The sequence below is a fragment of the Suricata suricatta genome, chromosome 14 (genome assembly GCF_006229205.1).
Source record: "Suricata suricatta isolate VVHF042 chromosome 14, meerkat_22Aug2017_6uvM2_HiC, whole genome shotgun sequence".
In the NCBI taxonomy this organism is placed as follows: Eukaryota; Metazoa; Chordata; class Mammalia; order Carnivora; family Herpestidae; genus Suricata; species Suricata suricatta.
Genome location: NC_043713.1, coordinates 50,535,638 through 50,557,705, shown reverse-complemented (window position 1 = coordinate 50,557,705; position 22,068 = coordinate 50,535,638).

Here is a 22,068-nt window from a genome sequence, read left to right as displayed (position 1 = left end):
GAAAGAGAGTTGGGGAGAGAGAGGGACACAAGTCATGAGAGACTATTGAATACTGAAAATGAACCGAGGGCTGAAGGGGGAGGGGGAAGGGGGGAAGGCGGTGATGGTCATGGAGGGGGGCACTTGTGAGGAGAAGCACTGGGTGTTATATGGAAACCAATTTGACAATAAACTATTTTTAAAAAACAAATTGGAAATAGGACTATGAAGAATGAAAACAAAAAGCTCGTTATACACTGTGCATCGTTAATATTGCTATATTAAAGGAGGCTCATTAACTGTCCAGGGTCTCTCTGTTCAGAAGTGTTCTTTTAATTGTGTCTCTCGATTTCTCTTGTTGTGCCTTTGCTTATTTTATTTCCCTACTCAGTGATATTTGGGACTCTCCACTATGTGTAGTTTGGCTTGTTTCTTGAGGTAGCCCTGAAAAGGAAAACAGACAAATGCACAGGAAGCAAAAGCCTGCAAAGGCACAGACCAATCAAACAAACAATCAAACCAAAAGGGGAAAGAAAAAAAAAAAAGACAAGACAATACAAGAGCAAGGTGGGGAATAGAAACAACAAAAGACAAAGGACATCTAAAAGTGTAAAAGCAGAGGAGGGGAAAGATTAGAATGAGACAAGGGAAAATATATCTGGAAGGCAAGAATTGATCTAATCATGGCAGTGCATCAATGTTGGTCTTTCTGAGACTCCAGGGGAAAAAGGAGACAAGAGGGGGGAAAAAGGCAGTCTCCTGCGCCAATGGCCTAGTTTGGTATTGGTAGGTCTCGGGGGCTGTTCCCTGAGGCCCCACCTTGGCGGTTTTGGACAGAAGAATGGTGGTGCCCCAAGCCCTTCTGGAACCAAGTGTTCCAATCCACTCTTTTGAGTCCAATCTTCCTGTGCCATGGGCCCCAAGTTGTATTTTACAATTTCTGCCTCAGTTCCAAATCCTAATCCACACACTTTAATGCTACCACCCAAGATGAGATGTACTCCTGCAGGCAGGCAGCTTCCTAGCTGGAATTGAGTAGGGGGAGTCAGAGCAGTTTTCTCCTGGCTCCGCCCAGAATCGGCAGCAGAGCCCAAGAAAAGTGTGACAGCTAAAGGGGACAGATCCCCCCCCCCCTCACCCCGCGCCCAGCGGTTATAGATGGGCTGCTAGGTTCCCTCTCTGTCCTAGGCGGAGGTTTTCCCGTTCTCTAGAGACAGCTCTATGAGTGTTTTCAGCCTCTTTCTCTTCCCCTCGTTTCTCAGGGGGCTCTGTGTGCTCTCTGTGACTCTGTGCTGGGGCGGGGACTCCCTCCCCTCTGCCCCTGAAGGCCCAGCCCCTCTTTATTTCCCCAGTTCACACTCAGGCACCTATAGGCTTTTTTGTGGACTCTTTATGTTTTCCTCCCACTCTTGCAGATTAGAATATTGTGGCTTCAAGTCTTTCTTAGTTTGATAGATGTGGGTGGGCAAAAATTACAGAGCTCCCTACTTCTCCACCATCTTGCCCCTCCCTCTGAAAAATTTTTTAAAAATGACCAATCATCTTGGTATTTTACATTGAAAATATCAAATGGTATCAGGAGATTTAGAAATACAAGCCACAAAATGGAGAAAATATTTGCAGGAGACATAGATGATAAAGGACTGTTATTCAAAATAGACAAAGAACTCTTAAAATTCAGCAATAAGAAATAAGCCACCTAATTTGAAAATGGGCAAAAGACCTGAACAGTCATCTCACCCAAGAAGACCTATGGATGGCAAATAAGCACATGAAAAGATGGTCCTTATCATGTCATTAGGGAATTGCCAATTAAAACAACAGGGAGATCCTATTAGAATGGGTAAAATTTAAGATGCTGACAGTATCAAGTGCTGGTGAGGCTATGGAGCAACAGGAGTACCTATTCAATGCTGGTGGGAATGCATATGGTACAGTCACTTTGGAGATTGGCAGTTTTATACAAAACTAGTCATTTTTACCACATGATTCAGCACTCGTACTCTTTTGTATCAACCCAAATGAGTTGAAACTCTTGGCCACAGAAAAATTCACACACTGTTTATACATGCTTTAACTGTTTAATAATGGCTTTATTCATAATGGCCAACACTTGGGAGCAACAAAGATGTCATTTGGTAGGTGAAGGATACACTGTGGTATATTCAAACAATAGAATGTTATTTGACACTAAAAATAAAAAAATCAAGTTATGAAAAAGACATGGGGGAGCATTAAATATATATTATGAAGTGAAAGAAGACAGTCTTAAAAGGCAACATGCTATGTGATTCCAACTATACAACTTTCTGAAAAAGGAAAAACTATGGAGATAGTAAAAATATTAGTGATTGCCTAAGTTAGTGGAGAAGGAGGGATGAATAGGTAGATTTTTAAAAGTTATTGAAACTATTTTGCATCATAATGGTGGATATACATCATTATGCATTTGTCAAAATCCACAGAATTTGGTAGAATACCAAAGTGAATTATGGACTCTGGATGACAATGATATATTAGTGTAGGTTTATCAAGGTAACAAATGCACCACCTTGGTGTGGGATATTGATACTGATAATAAGGCTATGGTGTGTGGAAGCCTAGATGTATGGAAAATCTGTACCTTCCTCCAAATTTTGCTATAAACCTAAAACTTTAAGAAATACAGTCTATTAAAACAAAACAAGATAAAAATGAAACAGAACAAGACCAAATATCCATATATTTGACTCCATTGTATAAGATAGTTGAATGGTTGGCTGAAAATTTATTTTAGGCCTTTTCGTGTGGTGCATCAGAATTGTTTCTATAACTTCCCTACTTGACTTATTTTAGAGTGTGAGTATTTTAGCACACTGACTCTGCTTTTGTGACTCCTGCTGGGTGTATTCAATGCATCACCTTATAGTTTGTAACTTTTATTCATATTACTTCCTATTTCTTGGAGAAAAGAGGTTATGTTTAGGATTATAGTTAGAATTGATACTTAACAGTAGTCAGTTTTCTTCTAATTAAAGATTATTCCCCAAAAAGCAATGTTGAGAAATGACAAAGCTGGAGACATCACACACCCTGATTTCAAAGCATACTATAAAGCTATAATAATTAAGACAATGTGGTATTGACATGAAAACAGACACACAGATCAGTGGGACAGAAGAGTGGGTGCATAAAGAAACCCAAGCATATATAAACAATGAATTTACAACAAAGGATCCAACAATATACAATGGGGAAAGAACAGTCTCTTCAATAACTGATGTTAGGAAAATTGGACAGCCATATGCAAAAGAATGAAAGTGGACCACTATTTATATCACACACAAAAATTATTAAAGGCTTGAATGTAAGACTTGAAACAATAGCACTCTTAGAAGAAAATAGGAAGTAAACTCCTTCATATAGTCTTGGTGATTTTTTTAAATATGACACCAAAAGTAAAAAAAAAAAAAAAGCAAAAATGAACAAGTGGAATTACATCAAACTAAAAAGGAAAAGAAACCATCACAGCAAAGGAAACTATTAACAAAATGAAAAGTCAGCCTACAGAATGGAGAAAATATTTGCAAATCATGTCTTATAAGGGCCAACATTCAAAATATATAAAGAATTCATGCAATTCAAAAAAAATCTGATCAAAAATTGGGTGGAAGACCTGAATAGAAATTTTTCCAAAGAAGATATATAGATAGTCAACAGGTGCATGAAAATATACTCTTTATCATTAATCATCAGAGAAATGCAAATCAAAACCACAATGAGTTATAATATCACATCTGTTAGAGTCGCTACCATCAAAAAGAAGACAGAATAAAAAAGTGTTGGTGAGGTTGGAGAAGAGGGAACCCTTTTGCACTTTTGGTGAATGTAAATTGGTGGGGCCACTATGGAAAACAATGTGGTGATTTCTCAAAAAATTAAAAATAGAACTACCGTATTATCCAGCAATTCCACTTTTAGGAATCTTCAATCCTATCAGAAGAAAAGAAAAACACTGGCTCAAAAAAAAGATATATGTAACCCCGTATTAATTGCAGCATTACTTAAAATAGTGAAGACATGGATACTACATAAGTGCCCATTGATACAAGATTGGATAAAGAAATTGTGATATGGAATATTATTCAGCCAAAGAAAAGAATGAACTCCTACCATTTGCAATAACACAGATGGGCCCTGAGGGTGTTATGGTACATAAAATAAGTCAGACAGAGAAAGACAAATACCATATGATCTCTCTTACATGTGGAATCTAAAAATAAAAATAATAATAATTTAAAATAATGAAAATAAGAAATAAAACCACCAAATTTATAAATACAGAGAACAGATTGATGGTTGTCAGAGGAGAGGGATTGAGAAAAATGGGTGAACTGAGTTTTTTTTTGTTTGTTTGCTTGTTTTAGTTTAAATGGAATTTTTTGAAAAGGAGAGAAAGTGCAAAGAAAGAATGAGCAAGAAAGAGAAGCTATCTGTATATTTTAACACCGATTTCAGTGTTGCAGCTTTTCCTCTCACTTTTCTTCTTTTCATTTAATCAGGGTAGGCAATATAATAATAATACAATGTTTTAAAAAGATGATGTTTTTCCATGATTGAGTTTTCTAGGAATTTCTGTATTTTTGGCTAATTCCACCTCAAAATACATATCTCAGGAGCAGCAGAAGTAGTATATTGTATTAAAGAGAAAAGGACCTATGTTTTTACTAATTTATTGCTGAGTGACAAACTACCTCAGAACAGTGACTTAAGGCAGCCATTTATTTTATTAATGGTTTTGTGGATTAGGAATTTGAAAAGTGCTTGGCCATATAGGTAGTCTCAAATCCAAATGGCGTTAACTGTGGTGGTTAGAACTAAATGTTCAAGATGGCTTCTCCACTCATGTGTTTGGTTTTAGTTTCTTTCTTTCTCTCTAATGGTATCTCATCCTCCATGCCCTTTTTAAGTGGCTTGGACTTGACATAGCATTTTCATGGTTGTTGTATTTCTTTTTTTTAATGTTTTTTATTTACTTATTTTGAGAGAGAACAAGTAGGGGAGGGGCAGAGAGAGAGAGGGAGACATAGAATCTGAAGCAGGCACCAATCTTCAAGCTGTCAAGACAGAGCTCCATGCAGGGCTCAAACCCACAAACTGTGAGATCATGACCTGAGATCACTTGAGATCATGACCTGAACTGAAGTTGGATGCTTTATCAACTGAGCCACTCAGGTGCCCTGTGGTTGTTGGATTTCTTAATTGGTGGTGGGCTTCTTCTAGTATAAGTGTTATAAGAGCAAGTGTTTCAAGGGACTCAAATGGAAGCTGCAAGACTTCTTATGACTTGGCTTAGAAGTTCTAGAACATCTATTTTGCTGAATTCTATTGGTCAAAATACTCACTCACCAATATCAGAGTAGATGGAAAAATAGACTCCACCTCTCAGGGAAGGAGGGACACACACACGCACATGCACATGCACATGCACACACACAAGGACAACAAATATTGATGGCAGTAATCTTGCAGATATATAACAATTAAGGTAAGGGGAAGTCTAATAAAAAGTTCTTATTATATTCAGTATGAATAACAGTATGAATCCCAAAATCATATTTAGGATATAGATAACATAAGGTTATCAGAGTTTTAATGGGGTGTCAGCTATCAAATAGCTTTGTTACCTTAAACTTTCGAAGGCTGTAAATTCCTAAGCTGGTATCAATTCAAGGTGAATATTTGTTTGAAAAATCAAATGAATTTTATTGTTCGTCTCAAAGATATTAGGGGAGCCAGGGTTAAGCAGTTCTGGACTGTAGATTTTTCAGGATGCATATATTACCCAGATTAAATTATAGAAGGATAGTTTTGTAAATGCTCATTAAAGTGTGTATAAGTAACTCCTATTTAATAAGAGAGATCATATCTAGGCATTATAATTCCATCATTTAATTAAGGTTTGATATCAGGAAATGAGTTTCTTTAGAGAAAAATAATTCTGTCCCTTTATGTTCACAGCAAAAGCATCAATATCAATTACAACATAACCTAGCAATTGAAAACAGGTTACTTACTATTCTCTTGGGCTGTAAAATAAACCAACTGATGTTTAGGTAGCCTTGGTTCAACACAACAGAACGCTATTTGGAGGTGAGGGTGAATGGCTGAATGGTAAATATGTTCCAGAAATACACAGGAAGTTCAAATTTTATCATGTTCAGTCCTGTGTAAACTCACCTGAACTTTTTATTTTATGTGCATCCTGCTGTGTACCTCAATTCCTACTGGTTATTGTGTCAATCCTATAAAAGACTTATCTGCTCCCAGTTACTACCAACAGGGAATCCATACTTAAAAAAAAAAAACAATAGAAAAAACCCACCAAAACAAAAAACGCTGATTGTCCCCAAAGCAAGCTATTTTAGTATTGGAGAAGATAATATACTTACTGATCATGGAAAGATCGAGGAAGACTAATGAATACAGATGAACTTCCTTTTAGCACTGAGAGTTTACATTTCATTAAAAATTATTTCGGTATATCTAAAAGAGTGTGAGATAATGCAGAAAATCAGAACTAAAGAATATAAATGCTGAAATTCAGTTCTGGTTGTTCACCTTACTAGTTTTATGGTTTTGGTCAAATCACTACAACCTTTAAAGTTATTAGTATTAACATTTATGAGTGAAATATTACCTACTGTTTATTTTTCTATTTCTGTCCCAATATTTGTGAGCATAAAAAAGATGAACAATATTATGTTTTTTACCAGGTGTAATAAGAATACCTCACAATGAGAAAATTACCTTTCTTGGGAAGATGACTTGATAAAGTCATTTGAAATGGCTGTAGGCTAGGTCACAGTTTTTGAGAAGGGCTTAAAATAGTTGGTGAGATGGTAGGAGGTTACATGGTATTTGATGGCCTCCTACACTTAAACTTTTTCACAATGGTGAGTGTGAATAAAAGTGAAAATTACTAAAATTTAAGATGTTTTATCTAAGTGTATATATTTGTTCGGTAAAGATCTAGGAAGGTTTGGTTTGCTATACAAGTTCATATGGGCAAAATCAAGATAGCATATGTACATGGAAGTCAGAGAGATGATGAGAAACCAAGTTCTGGGGAGCTTTGCAGAAAGTATATGCAAATATAGCATATTTGTGGTATTACAATTTGATGAGGATTATGATTTAGGGGAGTTCCAGTACCTTTGATATATGTGCATTAGTGTTTATGTGTGTATTTTAATATAACTCCTCTATAATTTCTAGGAATCTTGAAAAACAAATAGCATATGGACATAGCCTAAAATATCCGACTGTCTTTAATTGGTACTTTTTGGTTAATCTACTGACATAAAGGGTTTATATATCCTCTAGTTCTTGAATTACTTAGTACTAAATTGGGACATTTGGGACAATTATTTCAAATGAGAAAAAAATATTCTACTTCAGTCTGGCATGCCCAATAATTAATTTTTTAAGAATGTTTAGAATTTTATATTAATACTTTTGGAAGCTGGTGATTGCTTGGTGAATGGCCTTAGAATTCTGCATGAATTTTGGCTTTTGTGATGTGGAAAGAGAATAGAAAAGAAATCAACCAGATTGAATAGGAATGCATGGTTCTGATTTGATCTAGTTACGTCAGCAGATGAAGCCACACACACAAAAATATATCCTCAGAAACTAGGAAAGTATACTCTGGTAGAGTTTAATGCAATGTTTGTTGGCCTTGAGGAAAGGTGGAAGCTGCTCAATGTACAAGCAATAGTTCATCATGATAATTTTTCCTTCTGGGAGCTATTTCATTAGGTAACAAAAATACAAGGTCGAAGAAGTTGAGATTGGCATGTAAAGGAGACAAAACAAATTACTCCTTTAAGACAATACACAAGCCAGATAAACAGGGAAAAACAGTTAAATCACCTTTGTTTTTTGAAATCATGCCCTTTTTTCTCTTAGTGTGGAAAAATTTGACTATAGAAATATGACACACCATCTCTCTTTAGCTCACATAAAACTGTATACTCTCATTCTGTCTGTTTTATAACAAACATATTCTAAGCTGAATGAACCGTATCTTTAGATTGATCTTCACACTATCAAAACAACCTGTTTCAAACTGTCTAATGATGTTAGCAGATAAGAGGTTCTTCTTTAAAACTTTATGACAGCTACAGAACTAACAGAAACTTAGGCTTCTGAGACTTTAGTAACTGTATAGATAAATTTATCTTGGGTGGAATTTTTCTAGGAGTCTTCATCTAAAGAATGTACACACCCAGTTTTAGGTTAACAAAAATAGTACCAAGTAATTATAACAGTGGAGGACAAAACTTTGTGCATTTAGTAATCAAAGGACAAGTATTGATAAAACTAAAGATATGCAATCTTATACAGAGGCTATTACGATTCATGACTTGCTTAAACTGAAGTCACAGATGTGCATCCCTATTTTACACATGAAGACAAGGAAATATTTATTATAATGTTGTTTGAAATACCAAAAATTTGTGCAAATGTAATTAAATTCTCAAAAGGAGGGAGAATGGATAAATACATTTTGATATATTCGTAAAATAGATAGATGTTCTTCAAATGAAAGGAAACAAATGAATGCTATATATGTCAGCATGACTACATTCCAAACTATAATGTTAAGCCACAAATATTTTTTAAAACAAATATAAATTACATATTTATGTAAAATAAATTTATTTAGATTTTAAAACAAGTTTATACAAATTGTATTTTTAAAAATTTTTCATGTTTATTTATATCTGAAGGAGAGATTGAGACAGCGTAAGTGGGGAGGGGCAGAGAGAGAGGGAGACATGGAATCCAAAGTAGGCTCCAGACTCTGAGCCTTCCACACAGAGTCCTACGCAGGACCTGAGCCGAAGTCAGACGTCCAATCGACTGAGCCCCCAGATACCCCTATATAGATTTTAAAACTTAACAATAGTGTTTATAGTTAATTGGATATTTTGTGGATAGTCTTCCTCTGTAGTATCTATAAATAAACCATAGCTTGCTTAGCAATTTTTGTAATCATGAATACCTATTGAAATTATTATTATATATAGGTTTTTCTTTCTCTATGGAGGTATTCATTTTTCCCCTTTCTTTTTATTAGTGTAGGAATTTGCATTGATTGATTTTGAATGGAAAGCTACCTTGCTTTTGTGGAATAAACTTAACTCTGTCATGATACACTTTCCTTTTTGCATATCACAGACTGAATTTGATGTAAAAATACTATGTTTAGAATTTTTTGCATTTATGATCCTGAGAGAAATTAGTCTATAATTTGCCTTTTTGATGATGTATTTGTCTTATTTTGTTACTAAGGTATGATTATTTCATAAAATAAGTGTAATTACTTTTATATAATGTTATGAGAATTCATCATTGAAGTAATATGTGTCTAGAGATTCATTGTAAGAAAGTCTTTATGGATTTCATTTCTTTAATAGATATTTCAGTGTCTTGAAATGAAACTTTAGATCATTGGTATTAGCCTTTTTTCCTTTATGTATTCACAAATTATATACAATATTTATGTCTTTCAAGCACAGCTTTAGCTGCTTCCCACAGATTTTGGTATCTCTCTTCCATTATTATTTAGTTTAAAATATTTTCCATTATCAAGTTAATTTCTTTGACTCATGATGTGTAAGTACAATTGTTAATTTCTCAGTATTTAGGCAATTTCACTTATATCTTATTAATTTTTAGCTTAACAGTACTTAATTCTATGCTGTTAGAGAACTTACAAGATTTAAAACTGCTGAGTGTTTTAAGGTATATAATGCAGCAGATGGCCACATCCATGAGCAGCTGAAACTACTATAGGGCAGCTAAACCCAGAGTCACAAGACCCAAATAAGCCCCACCTGATTTCTTGGGAATAGTACTAGAAAATTAATAAAGATAAAATTCTCATGCAGGAAAAGAATTAACCTTTTTTTTATATAGAAGACCAATATAAGTCCTTAGAACGCTTCACCTCTATTTCCCATTCCATATTTTTGTGAATATTTTTTCCTTTTAATTATCCCCTCCTTTTACATACCACACACATCTGTAAATTTTTTTATATATAATTTCCAGCTTATAGAGAAGTATGAGGACATCTTGTATACACCCACACACAAATATACTGATTGTTTCCTTTTTTGCCCATTGTCTTTATCATTTTTTCTCTATATATACTGCGAGTCTCAATCTACCTATGGCCCTTCAATGGTGCATTTCTCCAGGGCTCCTGAGACCTGTGGTATTTCCTAAGCCATCTTCCTGAAACCTGAGCCTACTTGTCTCTCAGAGATGTGAGAGGTTGCTGAAAAATCTTTCTGTCAGTTGTTGCTTGACTTCTTGACTGCTTGCCTTAAGCAGTTTCATTAGAAACATGCCTTTACTGGAAAACGAGTCCCCAAAGTAATTCTGACTTTACAGTGCCTCCCCTTGCTAAAGGGCCTTAGCCCTTCATGTCTTATTTGGTATGGGAGCCCCGAACTCCACCCAAATCTCTGCTGGTTCCTCTGGTCTTAGCAACCACTCTTAGTCCAGCCTCTATCCTCTTGGTTTGTGGTTGGATTGGCCACTGACCCAAGGAGAAAAGCTGATTTATGAATAGAGCTCAGAAAATTCCTTTCTCTTCAGTCTGGCTGCTCAGGTCTGGCTGTCTTGGCATCTTCTGATGTCATCAAACACATGTTTTTGTATTTCATATTGCTTAAAAGTTTTTTTTTTCCCTCAGTGGCAGCATTAGCCTGGTACATAGCTGAGATTCATATCTTTTACCTTCATATTTCTAAGAAACGTGCTCAAGGCTTTTTTTATTTTTAAACCATATATGTAGTCTATTTTCTTTCTATTACACAAAGTGATGATTTATTTTTTTATACCTTCCCCTTAGGAAAATGTACACACTATTCCCAATACTTTTCCAAATATATATTTAATTATTTAAAATAATATTTAATAAATATTTAGATTTTATTATAACTATGAGAATATCTTATTTTGATCCATGTACAATGATTACATTTCTTTTCATATACTACAATATGTTTTCCTAGACTGGATAATTGGATTTACTTATATTTATTTCCTTTTGGTCACTGTTTTAGTTCACTGTCATTGCTGTAATAAATGGCCACAAATTTGTGGCTTAAAATAACACAAATTTATTCTCTTAGAGGCCAAAAGGCCAGATGTATAAAATCAGTTTTCACTGAGCTAAAGTCTAGATGTCAGTAGGCCTGATTCTTTCTGGAAGACCTAGGAGGAAATCATTTCCTTGCCCTTTCTAGCTTCTGGACAACACCTTCATTTCTTGCCTCATTACTTTTTCCTTCTCTCATTCCAATTTCTTGCTTCCATTGTCATATCTCTTACTTCCTCCTTTGACCATCTCCATTTCCTCTTATAAGGACATTTGTGATTATATTTAGGGCCCATCCTAATAACCCAGGACACTCTCTCCATCTTAAGATCATCACTTTATTCATATCTATAAGTCTCTTTGGCCATAAAAAGTAACAACATATTCACAAATTTCAGGAATTATAAGTAGATATCTTCTTCAGGTCCATTATTCAGCCTCACATAATAATTCAACCTCAAACTATCTCATAAAAATAGGATTCTGGATAATACCAATCTTATCAGGAAGGTTTTCAATTAATTTTATTCTTGCATACATACTCCTTAAAGAATGAAGAAATCATTCTCTAATGTGGCTATGCTATCGCTGACCTGGTTTCTTTTCCATCATTTTGGAAACATCATTTACTTTTCTGTTTCCTCGATCACATGCCTTCTCTTTCTTGATTAATTCCCTTATTTCCTGGTGAAACAAATCTTTCAACAGCCTCCTGAGAAGGAATCCATAGAGGTATTGTTTGGTGCCCATACATACATGAAAATGTCTTTACCCTTTCTTTCCACTTGATTGACAATGTTGTGTAGAGAGACTTTTGGTCTCCATGTCTAGTTCTCTTCTCTTGCCTCGGATGACAATAAGATGATAAATCCCAGCCCCTCTACAGTTAGGTATGGGCTTGCTATCAGTTTTGGAGGCTTGAGCTAGTGCAGTCTGTTGACTTTGTTTCATCATTTGCAAAAGTTACACTGGACGTCATGGATTGAGTTGATGGAGCCACAGATGAAAAACTCATCCTTGCATCACTGAGCCACTGCTTCTGTGGAAGCCACCTGGGAGGGCTGCCCAACATGAGGAAGCCTTTGTATGAGTAAGAAATAAATTTATGTAGTTACCTTCTGGCATATGGGTATTATTTGTCACTACCAAATAACCTAGCGTTTTCTCATGTTAAGCAGATAGGAAATTTTAGATTTCATGTATTTTTTCCTGGTCATTTTGAAAATATATCTCCATTGTCTTCTAGCTTTAAATGTTGGCTAAGGAGTTTAAGATTCTTAAGATTTTTTATTCCTTTTTACAATTTGTTTTCTTCCTATCAAAATAGTTTAGAATCTTCTCTTTATTCAGAAATTCCATGAAACTATGCCTTGTGAGTTTTTTACTCAGGTTGTGGGAACTTTACTTCAGGTTGTAGGCTCTTCATCCTAGAAATTTTTTTTCAGTTGTAACAAATTTTGCTATATTTGAAAAATATTTCCCTTTTATTTTCTTTGTCCTATCTTTCTGGAACTTCACATAGCTGGATATTATGCTTCCTAGATGTGTCCTTTAATATTCTTATATGGGTTATTAAGTTTCATTATTTAATATTTTCTTCTGGGATATTTTTTCAACTTGATGTTCCAAATATTTTATTAATTTTTAAAAATTACTTTTCATATTTTAATTTCCAAGAGCATTGTTCTTGCTTAATATCTTTTTTTGAATAGCACCCTTTTAATTTTATGGATGCAATATTTTATCTTTCTGAGGGTGTTACATAGTTTTATAATATTCTCATCTAGTCTATATAATCTCTTTTCTCTAATTAGTATTTTGTTATTTGTTTATGCTTTGTTTTTGAGGGTAAGCTATTTGCCCTTATATTAAAGCCGTTCATCAAATACTGGCAGCCCATTTTTATTTGTGAGTAAGGCGCTGAAACAGATAAGTTACTTGTGTTTAGGTAGGGCTTAATGAGTGGCTGGATTCAGTTGTAAGTGGTGAAACAAAGCTGGATATTTGGTTTAACAAAAAATAAACTATTATGTTCTGCTTTGTGCTGTAAACTGGCTATTAGTTTTTTTTGAGACCAAAGTATGAGAATATTGTACAGCTGTTAGAATTACTTTGTCTTTTTTTAAGTAAGACATTTAATTTGTCAAGGGTTGCCAAGTCCAGAGTCTCTCTGATGCAACTTCTCGGAGAGTAAACATCTAGGCTTTTTGTGGGAATGAAGGAGTAATTGTCCGCTGCCCCAGGGCAGGAAGGAGATCTGGGGTTCTGTCTTTTTACGCTGGCTTCCAACCCATCCTCTTGTTTTTAGTCTTATTTACACTCTTTAAAGACAGCTGATGCCTCCAGTTTCTCCAGATTCTCTTGTGAGAATAATATATTTGTTGGCCTCCTCACCTTCATACATATTTATACCCTCTTCACCCCAAATCTATACTTTTGGCTTTCAACTTTACAAGCTTAACTAAGTCGGCCACTGCTACTTTTATTTTTTAGTTTCCATAATTTTGTTGACATCACTCTTTGGCTATAATGTCTTCTCCCATTAGCTTGTATGTGTGTGTTCAGATAGATCTGCTTCAATGAAGTAATCTGCCTCAGATTATCCACTGTACCTTTTTTGAATTTGGCCATAGTATCCTCTAACCTTCATTATTCTCTGTTTCTTATTCTGGGTGAAAACATCTTTTTACATGTTAGAATTAAACAATAAAGTCTTACCATCCTTTTGCCATAAGATATATTTGCCAATGAAAAAGTGACAGATCTCCAGGACTCTGATTAGTCCCTGTGATTTCCCAGGAGTGTTCTCATATATTCACAGACATAATATGATGTCTCTTAGTTACCATATTGCTCTGAAAAATAGGCATCTTCTAGTTATAGTGATTTTGCTGTGTTTTTTTTTTAATATTCCAACTCTGTTTACTCCTCCCCCTGTATACACAGAGCAAATCCACAATGGGTAATGTATCTGTATAATTGAGATATGGTGCCGTGGGATAGATTAGAGGGCATCTAGGAATGAGGGTGAGAGTGTGATGAAGTCTTCTCTGTCATGCTCTAGTCTAAATGGATTTTGTCATCTTTGAGGTGCAAGCCAGCAGCATGTCTGGATGACTATTTCTAACTACCTTCATGCTTGCTATTCTGTTGGCATTTCATTATTTTTTATTGTTTTGTGGACATTTCTTTTGGGATCTGGTTTCTACTGCCTTTTCAACTTTGTTTTAATAAGTAATTCAAAAGAAAGAGAACTTTAATCTGAAAAATCTCCATCATGTTTATGCTAATAAAGAATACCACAGAGACTCTTCAATACATAGAACAAACTGAGGGTTGCTGGGGGTGGGTGGCAGGGGGTATTGGGTGAGGGAATGGGCTAAATGGCTGATGGACATTAAGGAGGGCACTTGATGGGATGAGCACTGGGTGTTATATTTAAGTGATAAATCACTAAATTCTACTCCTGAAACCATTACTACAAGATATGTTAACTAACATTTAAGTTTAAAAAAAAAAGAACAACCAACTTTGTTAACAAATATGGATTCTTAAGTAGCTTTCAAAATAAAATAAATTATTACTTGTTAGAGCTAAGACCCTTTGTTTTCCTAAGTTTTATTTAATTCCACACAAGGATCATATTAATTGCTGATTAGGTGATCAATTATTTTCTGATACTATTCCCTTCAGCCTCTCACTCAAAAATTAAGATCAATTTTTATTTAAAATACATTGATATCTACTAGTATTATTAATATTATTTCTATATTCATGATTAAAAAGAAGATGCCAAATTACTTGTATTGTAAATGATGTTCTCTTGAATGGAATGGAAACATTTTTGTCTAACCAATGCAGTTGATTAAAGATCTAAAAATGGATTGCAGGGGTGCTTGGGTCACTCAGTGGGTTCAGTGTCCAACTTTGGCTCAGGTCATGATCTTGTGGGGTTCACGAGTTCAAGCTCCCCATCGGCCTCTGTGTGACAGCTTGGAGCCTAGAGCTTGCTTCAGATTCTGTGTCTCCCCACTCATGTCAGTCCTTCTGTCTGTCTGTCTGTGTCCCTCTCTCAAAAATGAATAAACATTTAAAAACTTAAAAAAATGAATTGCAAATGTTTGTTCCAAATCAAATTAAAGCATAGCAGATGATAGATTTAAAATGTTTATGTTTCCAAGATTTACCATTTTATAAGTATAATTTTTTAACTTTGACTTAAAGTCGCTATAATGACACTTTGCTAGCTTTGTGGCATCTAATGTCAGTAACCTGCATCATCTTCTATCATAACATGTGATGAAGTGCATGAGAAAAATAATAGAAGTGGGTATTCATTTGTATCAAAAGGTAAACATTCAGGTCTCCTGTCATGCAATAATGGTCTCCATGTGTCTTCTTAGAGTCATGGACAAATCACCCCAAAGTTACATATTTCATTTTAGATGAGAGAATAAAAAAACCAAATCAACCATGTACTTTTGATTTCAAGTTTTATATTCTTTTTAAAAATTTTTTTCTTTTTTTTTTTTTTTTAATTTTTGAGAGACAGTACAAGCAGGGGAGAGTCCGAGAGAGAGGGAGACATAGAATTCGAAGCAGGCTCCTGGCTCTGAGCTGTCAGCACAGAGCCCGATGTGGGGCTTGAACCCACAAACCGTGAGATCATGACCTGAGCTGAAGCCGGATGCTCAACCAACTGAGTCACCCACGTGCCCCTCAAGTCTTATATTCTTAAATAAAATTATTTTAGAAGTAGAGGGCTTATGGATAATCTATAAAATTTCTGTTTAGTCTTTAATCAGAGCTTACATCCCCTCATAAAGTAAGAAAACTTCCAGTATTAAGCACTTAGGTTGCTTCCATATCTTTGTTATTGTAAATAATGCTGTAAGAAACAGTAATGCATATATCTTTTCAAATGAGTCTTTAAGTTTTCTGTAGGTAAATACACAGCAGTGAAATTGGTGGATAGTCTGGTATTTCTATTTTTTTATTTTCGAGAAAACTTCATGCTGTTTTTCATAGTAGTTCCACCAACTTACATTCCCACCAACATAGCACAAGGGGTTCCCTCTTCTCCACATCCTCCCAACACTTGTTACTTCTTGTCTTTTGATAATAGTAATTCTGACAGGTGTGAGGTGGTATCTCATGTTGGTTTTCCCCTGATGATTACTTGTCATCTGCTTGTTGGTCATCCATATATCTTCCTTGGAAAAATGTCTATTCAGGTCCTGTGTCCATTTTTTTAAATGAGACTATTTGTTTGCTGGGTTTTGTTTTGTTTTGTTTTTTTGGTGTTGAGTTATATGAGTTCTTTATATATTTTAGATATCAGTCCTTTATTGATATATCATTTGCAAGTTTTTCCCCCATTCAATATGTTACCTTTTTTTGTTGGTGGTGATTTCCTTAGCTGTGCAAAGCTTTTTATTTTATGTAGTAACAAGAGTTTACTTTTACTTTCTTTCCTTTGAAGAGACATATCCAGAAAAATATTGCTAAGATCAGCATACTGCCTATGCTTTCTTTTAGAAGTTTATGGTTTCAGGTCTTACGTTTAGGTCTTTAATCCATTTTGAGTTTATTTTTGCTGTATGGTGGTGCAATTCAAGAAAGTGGTTCAGTTTCATTCTTGTGCATGTAGATGTCCAGTTTCCCAACATCATTGATTGAAGAGACTGTCTTTTCCCCAATGTATATTCTTGACACCTTTGTCATGTATTAATTGATCATGTAAGTTTGGGTTTATTTCTAGGCCTCTATCTTGTTTTATTGATCTATGTGTCCTTTTTTTGTGACAGTACCACACTGTTTTGAGGATTACAGCCACTATAACATTGTATGTCAACTATACTTCAATTAAAGTTAATTAATTGGGGATGTCTGGGTGGCTCAGTTGGTTAGGCGGCTGACTTTGGTTCAGGTCATGATCTGCCCATGGGTTTGGGCCCCATGTCGGGTTCTGTGCTGACAGCTAGCTCAGAACCTGGAGATTGTCTTCAGAGTCTGTGTCTCCCTCTCTCTCTCTGACCCTCCCATGCTTGCACTGTCTCTCTCTGTTTCTCAAAAATAAATTTAAAAAATTTTTTAAATTAAAAGTAAGGGAGATTTTCCTCAATAACCTCGGTAGGCCTGATATAATCAGTTGAAAGGACATAAAAACAGAATTGAGGCTTCCTTGAGGAAGAAAATCTGTGTTTGGACTGTAATTTGAATATATGCCTATCAGTTCCAGACTGTCCTTCCTGCCTGCTTTAGGGATTTCCGACTTGTCTAGTCACCCTAACGACTGTGTAAGCCAATTCCTTGCAATAAATCTCTTAAAATATAAAATAAACAAAGTTAATTTATTACAGGTTTTTAAAAATATTAAATATCATTGATAGAATTGGACCTTATGCTTCCTATTTCTCCTTTTCTGGAATTAGCCATTATCTTGAAGTTAGTGGTATACTTTTTTAAAAGTTTATTTATTTATTTTGAGAGACAGAGAGCTCATGAATGCTCACAAGCAGGAAAAGGGACAGAGAGAGGGAGAAAAAGAACCCCAAGCAGACTCTAAGCTGCAGGGCTCAATCTCACAAACCAGGAGATCATAAGCTGAGCCAAAATAAAAAATCAGATGCTTAACCAACTGAGCCACACAGCCATTCCAGTTGGCAATATGCTTTTGATATTTTTGAGGGATATATATATATATATATATATATATATATCCTTAAGTAATGTGTAAAATTATTTTTAGGTGGCTTTTTTGAAATTTACACAAATATTGTCATCTGTATGTATTGTTTAGGTATTTGGTTTGTTTTCTTGACCTGATGGAAAGAAACAATGCTCAAATAAGTTACAAGAAGATTCTAAGTAACTTAAATTTCCATATTGAAGGGACTCTCTGAATACAATGATGAACTAATTATATTCACAGACTGATATTTTTATCATTTATTTCCACAAGTAAAAAATATGCATGTGTGTGTGTGTGTGTGTGTGTGTGTGTGTGTGTGTGTGTGTTTCCAGATGACGATGCAATATCTATAAAATTTTTAGGGAAAATTTTAGGGAAATTTTAGGGAACAAGCTTCAAGATCAATCAGTAGATCCATTTCTTCAAATTCACCCCCTCACTATATACCAGACCTCCACCTTTATTCTTTTCGTGTGTCTTTTTAGACCTCCAGGTATATTGTTTTGCCTGAACTTAACCATTCAAGTGATTGGTTATCTGATTTTTCTCACTACACTTGGTCAATACAAAGTCTAGACATTGTGGATTCTCTGTGGGAAACTTAGGGTAGTTGAATTGGCTCTGCAGACAGAATCTCTAGAAATTCTTTTTTAATGAGAGATTATGGCAGTACATATCCTTTCATCTTTCCCACAAATGTTAATGACAGTTGCCATGTGTATAGACAAATGCAACTTTGTGTGCATTTGGGTTCCCCAGAATCAATCCTTTAGATAAAGTTGAAATTAAAGCAAATCCCCAAATAGGGATAATCTCAAAACTGGTATAAGGGACCAGGGAAGTAAGCCAAAAGAACAAGGGCAGCCAGTAGGGGTATGTTAACCAGCTAGTGCCACTGTTGGTATCAGAGCTTAAGGTTTTTGGAGAAATCTGGAATTCCTTCTGTAACATGTGCTTCATTCATGAGGTAGGAACTTGGGACTTTTATACACCTGCCTCCATTAGGGATTGTTGAGGGCTGTTCCTGTTTGGTAAGGGGAGCTTCATGTTTCTGGCACTTTTGACCTACTCTGCAGCAGGAAGAGGGCCCTCTTCACTGAGGGAAAGTATTCAGGCAGTTGAAAGGCCTCTGTGTAAGGCTCAAGGGGATATAGTTAGGACATAAAAGGCATTAATTACAACATACTTTGGATAATTGGTGAGTGTGCATATTAGGTGTATTAGGTGCTTCTAGCAAAATGTGAATGTCAGTATAAATTTAATATTTCTATTAGGAGGGTTGAAGATTTAGGATACCAAAGATGGTAAGGGGAATAAAACAATGAAATAACTACAGCCATGGCTTATCACGCTAAAGCCAGATAACATCATGTTATAATGGTGGGTAAGACTAGTCAAAAAGATTATATGAATTAATAATCAGATAATAATAATTAATTAAAATGCCACCTTAGATGAAACTACATATTTTAATACATGGTAATAAAAATAATAAAACTTTATTTTAGAGACTCTAAAAAAGAGCAAGACTATGTTTTAAAATGAATCATTTTAATTAATTTTCAGATATACAGAGGAAGAGAAATTTATGATAGCAAGAGAGCAAATAAGATAAAATGTGAACAAAATTCTGTCTATGGAAGTTACGTGATTCACAGAGGTGCAGTTGTACCAGGTAGTGAGACTGGAAAGTTACAATGTCAAAATAAGACTGGAGGAAATGTCAGGTGATTTTTTTTTACCCTTCTAACTTATTTTATTAAATTTATAGTCTTCTGCATTGCAGACTGTAAAAATGCCTGATTTTTCATGGGTCATGGAAAATAGAAGAAAAGGCTGGACAGTTCTAAGACTGAATTAGATATTGTGTATGGCAATTGAATTAAAGAAACTTATCCTTTTTGAGGACCACATCTATTAAGGTACAGAGTCCTGATTAATAGTACTCCATTTTGTTGTTGGCTAAAGAAGAAGTGTATTCTAATACAACTCCATAGTGTTTTGGTCACTGATGATTAGGGCTACAAACATCATTCTTGGCTCCTAGGAATGGAGGAGAATTTGGATTCTTTTCAATTTTTGATCATTTTATTCTGAACAGAGCTAAAATTAAACATTCTTTTCTGGAAAGAAGTAAAAAGCTAATTAAAACTGGAGAAGCTTAGAGTTGGAGATTAAACTCAATCCCAAGCCAAAAACATTATGTAAATCAGTAACTTGTTGAAATACAACTTGTGAATGGTATTTTCTGAGCTGTTGGGGTGAATGTACCCATGCCTGGAAACTGGGACCTTTGTCATTTTTACACTGAATGTCATTATTTTCCTGGGACCATGATCTTGTCAAACCAGATGAACATTCTTCTCAGTCAAATGCAGGAATTTAATATGACCTCAAGGACTCCTGCAGCCATCAATAGAAAGGACTGAGGTGGGGGTGTGTGTAGAGGTCTTTGGCTTTAGTTAAACTAATTTCACTAAAGCAAAGAATCGAACAAGTGAAGTTGTGTTTATTCCATATAGTTCCTACTATATTGTGAAAATTTTTTGTATACTTACTATTTTATAGTACTTTTTAATTAAAAGATTGATGTAGATAGTCTTCCAGTCTATCCCAAATATAGAGGAAAATGTGTGATTGGATGGCATTACTCTCAATTATGGAGGATGTAAAAGATGCAGAGGCGCTTTTGTAAGGAGGAAGCACAGTCCTGACTGTGACCCAGGAGGCTGAGTGCACACAGAGCTTTGGTATGTGCTGAGGGTCTCGTTCTGCTCAGATGTGCTGAGAAAACAGTGTGATTAGTATCTGATTATTAGTTAATATTATCTTTTTAAAAACTTGGTGAAAAATCCTTATGATTCATGCTTTCTTTTGGAGTTTTGAGACTTTTTAAAATTCTTTGCTTTTTAAAAATTAACCAATTTATCAATTTAGAGGAGGGAAAAATAACAAACCCCTGTTCTGATTTTTGGCCAAGACTTTCTCCTAAATGATGTGCAATGATAAAATTGTAGTCAGTTCTGTAATATATGCTCACACTTTCATTTTCCCTATTCTCCAATTTGCTGAGAACCAGCTTAGAAAAAATGTTACACATGAATTATTTTATACATGCTGAAAAAGTCATTTGAAACGATTTACATGAAATATGGGTGATGTAGGAGAAAAATTGAATGATAAGATTTCTTAAAATCCCACATTGTTTTTGAGAAAAGCAATCAACTCTGCAGATATTTTGAAAATAAGGGAAAAATATGAAACCAAGAGGAGTGTGTTTTAAAATAGCATATCCTGCAAATGATGTGGCCTACTTGCTTGAACCTAGCTAAGGACAATCAAAACAATGAGACAAAATGGATTACAAATAAAGAAACCATGAGAAAATAAAAACTAGATTCTAAAATCATACTTTCTTTTTAAAATTAAAGATTGTTAGATGTATTAGGGCTGTCCAGTGAAACAGACCCAACAGAACATGTGTGTGTGTGTGTGTGTGTGTGTGTGTGTGTGTGTGTGTACCTGTGATATGTGTATAATCACAGAAATTCATGCGTATAGTTTTAGAGACCAAGACTCCCATGATCTGCTGACTGCAAACTCGAGAACCAGCAAAAGAGGTGGTGGTGTATATTCAATCTGAGTCCAAAGATCTGAGAATGACAGGTTGAGAAGGGAAACAGTGGCCTGGGTGTTGGTCTGAGGCCAAAAGCCTGAGAACCAGGAACAGTCATGTCTGAGGGCAGGAGAAGTTCAATGTTCCAGCTCAAACAAGAAAGCAAATTCCTCTTCCTCCACTTTTTTGTTCTATTCAGACCCTCAGTGGCTTGGATGATGCCCGCCCATGTCTTTGTTACTTAATCTACTATTTCGTCTGCTCATCTCTTCTGGATACTCTCACGGAGACACACCCAGAAATATTTTACCAGCTATCTGAGCATCTCTTGGCCCCATCAAAGTGACACATAAAATTAACCATCACATCTGAGATCAGTCTAAGATCAAAGTCGTAAAATACTGGATATAGAAAGATTTAAAAAAAGTTACTTTGGAAATCTTAGGTTAATATCCTATACTGAGAACAGCAATATCCTATTCAAAATGTCTATTGTTATGACATTATTGGATGGAAGCATAAGGAAACAGCGTGATAGTACAATGGCACTCAAGAGGTGGAGGTGGAGGTTTTAAGGGGACAAGCTGACCAAAGAGTCACTGGGGGATGAATGGAGGACAT